This window comes from Notechis scutatus, chromosome 1, assembly GCF_049901735.1.
Source record: "Notechis scutatus isolate UNSWTSFEM ecotype Mainland chromosome 1, rNotScu1.2, whole genome shotgun sequence".
NCBI classification, from domain to species: Eukaryota; Metazoa; Chordata; class Lepidosauria; order Squamata; family Elapidae; genus Notechis; species Notechis scutatus.
Window position 1 is genome coordinate 200,355,561 of NC_142009.1, and position 4,662 is coordinate 200,360,222.

The 4,662-nt window shown below is 37.6% G+C and overlaps 1 long non-coding RNA gene across 1 annotated transcript; it reads right to left on the reverse strand.

The window, feature by feature from the left end:
- Positions 1-1,237: 1,237 nt before the first annotated feature.
- Positions 1,238-4,662, reverse strand: LOC148133161 (uncharacterized). The gene is made up of 2 exons (XR_015747151.1): positions 4,541-4,662; positions 1,238-1,650 (listed from the first exon to the last, which is right to left on the reverse strand). It is a non-coding gene; the product is annotated as an uncharacterized LOC148133161 (long non-coding RNA).

The window sequence follows — 4,662 nt, forward strand, 5'->3', positions numbered from 1 at the left end:
GAATACGGCATGCACTGACAGCGCCAGCACATCCGGCGGTGAATGGGAGGGTGGAACGAATGGTCCAATTTACAAAAAAGACAATTCAAAAAATTGAAACCGGGGAAATACAAGACAAAATTAATAAAATGCTATTCATACAACATATAACTCCAAACACGACAACCAACAAAAGGGCAGAACTATTAATGGGGAGGAAATTAAGGTCCCCACTAGACAGGCTGCACCCCACATACAACCCAGAAAACCCCCCCGACTCATCTAGCAAGCACCGAACATTCGCACCGGGCGACACAGTATACGCAAAGAACTTCACAGGGGACCCACTCTGGGTACCAGCAACGATAACCCAGGTAACAGGTCCCCGCTCGTACCGGCTACAAACAACCGATGGACGAGCATGGAATCGACACATCGATCAGCTAAGATCGAGAGCTAACACGGGAAATACAACTGACACGCAAACACATAGAGATAAGGAAACCGAAGAGGGAGGGGAAAACCCAAACAAAAGCCAAGGAAGAGAGGAAAGCCCCGAAACACAAAACAGACAACCCCAACAAGAAGGAAACCAACAATACTCACCAGCCGAGCCACCGACGAACGACCAGCTCGAAACCTCACCTGGAAGGAGCAGCCAAGCCAGTTCAACCAGCCCGGAAAGACCAGGCGGGAACAGCAGAGCCAGCAGCTCGACCAGCCCAAGTAGACCAGGAGGGAGCTACGGCGAAAGGCCCGACTCACCCTTCCAGGCGGTTCCATCGATGAGGCAGAGAGCAACACAGAATCCAACCGAACCGGTCGGAGATCAAGCAAAAACTAATCTGCGCAGGTCCAGTAGACAAGTGCGGAGCCCCGCCTACTTACGGGACTACGTCACGTAGGACCGAACCAAGAGGGGAGGGGTGTTCTGTATTCTTGAAATACTGTATTCTGATTGGCTAGAATGCACAGCGTTCGGATTGGTTGAGTGTACAGCACTGATTGGCCGTTACGAATCAACCGCGATTGGCCTAGCCGATCGCGGGAGATTTGAACGGCTGTCATTGGCTGTGGCGCCTAGTGCAAGATCTATATAAGCCGCCGCCGATCCGAAGCCGGGTAAGCCGATCTACCTTACAATAAAAAGAGCTTGAAAATCACTAGTCTCGCATCTCTTCTTGGGACCGATCTACCAACATAACAAATCCCTTAAAAGTTTAATCAGTATTTGTACTCCTGGGAAACATGGGATTCCAAAGTGTTTCATTCCAAACCATGTTTTTGGGCAACATATGAAAAAGCCATCTTTATAACATTTTAGCTGTACAGGTATTTATCTGTTTTTGCAATAATGTCTTGCAAGACTGTGACCTGTTTTGTGTATACCTGCTTTAAAAAGCATATCAGTTTTCAGTTTGCAACTCAGCTAATGTCGGAGTTTCTTGAAAGGTTAAATATTTATGTTCTTTCCTCTTCCTCAATTAAATTTGTAGAAGTGAAGTAAACAAGCTATTCTTTGGCTGCAGAAAGTCCACGCTGATCAGATTTTTCAATTTTCAGAGCTTTGTTTCTTGGCCTTGTTGTTTGACACTCTAGGTGCTAATTCAGATTTTCAAGGTATATATTTCACTCCAAAAAGGCATCATTATAGCTACTGCTGTTAAATGGCTGTCAACAGAAATAAACAATGAACAACATGAAAAAAAAAGTTTAATCAGTGTTCCATACTGCCTCCTATGTTGTTTTAATGTTTTAAATATCTACTTACAAAATCAAATTAAAAGTTTGCATGTAAATTGTTTTTGTTAACAGAGCATAATTAAATTCATCCACCACTGTAACAGTTTATATCAATTTTCTCCAGATGTTTACATACTGTATATCAGATTTCTAGGCAAACACAACGTAGTAGTTATCTCAGGTGTCCTCTGGAGATATAAAATAATGGATTTTGCAACTACTATATACTTACAAACTCAAAGTATATGCAAAAGTAAGTATGAAAATAGATTTCATTAAGATCCTAAATTATGTTATATTTTCCTTAAGGTGTAAAAAGTCTGCATTTAATTAACATTTTTATTTAAGGAAAGGTAGTGTGTTATCTTAAAGAGTGATACACTTCTTTTTAATTGTAAAACAACCAGTGAATTTCCCATGGTTGTCATTTGCCAATTTGTCTCCGGTCAGAGTGGATAAATCAATGGCACCAGCACTTAAGATTAATAGAAAAAAAGTAGGATTTCAAAGTAGTCTGAAGTGGAATAAATTGGCATCTACTGAATCTATGAAAAAGATTTAGTTTTAGTTTCTCCTGAAAAAAATGGAAGGGCAGTTTGTCCTGTCAGACATTTCTGATTGAGGGTATTTTGAAAGAGCCAAGGAGATTACAATAAGCATGGGCAAACCATCAAAAATATGTGTGCTGAAGTGCAAGTAAATATAAAAGTAATAGTAATACAGTCCCAAAGGTGCTTTTCCAAAGGGCACTGGATTTTCCTGGTTTTTTTTCCTTGAAGACATTTTGCTTTTCACCCAAGAAGCTTCTTTAGTTCTAACTTTAGAAACATTTTCAAGGAAAAAAACAAAAAAGCCCAGTGCCTGTTGGAAAAGCACCTTTGGGACATCCGTGACCGGGATAATTGAGAATCTCTGTAGGCATAGTAGTACTAGCAATAATAACAATAGTAAAGCTTCACATATATACCGATAGAGTGACTGGGAAAGCATTTAGAGATTATGATAAAATTACACATTATGCACCTCTTTCATGTTACTAAGAAAAGGCTTCTAAGATATTCATATGATATTAAACATAAGAAAATCATAGCTAGACAGCTAGATATACATCTTTTGAGTAATGTATTTCAGGAACACTAATGTTAACAATGCCTCATTTTAGATAGTCCAAGAGAAATCAGTGGGTTTAAGAGAACTTCTGTACGAATTATACGTTCACTAGCACTTGATTTAAGTCTATAAGTCATGGTAGCAGCGAATCACATGAGGGTTATTAATAGTAGATATCTTTTGTGTTTGGTTCAAAAGTAAAATTCAAGAGAATGAGATGGGGTAATCATATTTAAAAAGTCCATTATATCTGTTTTCCATTAATTCTTCTTATAAGACTCTGGGCAGAAGCAAGATGTTGTTTACAGAACATGCAGCTGGTATTAATACATTTTCCTTTTGCTTTCTTTAAGTTGCCAAGAGCAACACCTAGCACCATAAAATGTGTAAGATTTGAGATAGGCACAGATAAACAATTGGGAAATAAATGCCAATCTATATACTCGGCTAACCAATTCTGTTTCGTTAGTATTTCATTTAATAGAACTGCTATGAAAACTAAAGCCGCAAAGCAATTTTCATTTTCTTCTAGCTTTAAAGAAATCCACAGAATATTGAAAATGTGCTAGCTTTGACTATTTTTTTAACAAGTCTACAGGATCTTAAGAAAAGGTCTACTGTACCAGCTAAGGCTATTCAGAATAGGCATCACATATTAAGAAAATGCTTATTTTTCTTACATGGTAATTTGAAATATGGAGGGTCAGTTGCCTGTAGTGGTTAAAGGCCCCAGCTAGAAACTGGAAGGCCATGAATTCTAGGAATAAGATATATAAGTTGGTTACTAATTTTGGATGTTTTTTTTTACATTCCAGAAATGAAAAGATACAGAAAACATGGAACCTATTTCTTTTTCTTTTTTCTTTTCATTTTTCTTCTTTTATGATTAATGTATTTTAAATACTATAATATAGGATTATTTTTTAATTATACAAATAACTAGTACATTTTGTTGCTCTGGTTTGTTAAACCTCACAATTTTTTAAAAAAATGATGACTTATTAATTATACCTTATCAATGTGGGTTTTTTTTTTTTTTACAAAAAAGTTTTTAGTGTCTTCGCAGAACCCTGGTTATTGTGTAGATTGGAAAAATAATAACTCAATAGCTTATGTAAACAGACATAAAATACTGATACAAGATACTGCTAATCCTCATCTTACGACCACTATTGAGCTCAACATTTCTGTTGCTAAGCAAGACAATTGAGTTTTGCCCCATTTTACCACCTTTCTTGCCACAATTGTTAAATGAATCACTGCAGTTTTTAAGTTAGTAAGATGGTTGTTAAGTGAATCTGGCTTTGCTTGTCAGAAGGTTGCAAAAGGTGATCACATGACCCCAGGACATTGTAACTGTCATAAATATGACAGTTGCAATGTCCTATGTATCAGTTGCCAAGCGTCTGAATTTTGATCACGTCACTGTGGGGATGTTGCAATGGTCGTAAGTGTGAAAAACTGTCATAAGTCCCTTTTTTCAGTGCCATTGTAAGTTCAAATACAAAATGAATACTTGTTGTAAGTCAAGGACAACCTGTATTCAAAGCCTTATTTCACTGATTACATGACACTTTGGCTCCAAGACTAGTATACATCCCCTATGAACCAGCTAAGGCTAAATGGCATGAGTTCAAATTCCATCTTAGCCATGAAAGCTGGCTGATGGATGATCTTGGCCCAGACTCTCTCTTTCTACCCAACTCACCTCACAGGGTTGTTGCTGTGGGAAAAATAGGAAGATGATGCATTGGATATTTTCTCCTCCTTGAGTTGTAAAAAGAATAAAAGCGAGATTTAAATTATTATTATGTTGTTATTGTTGTTATT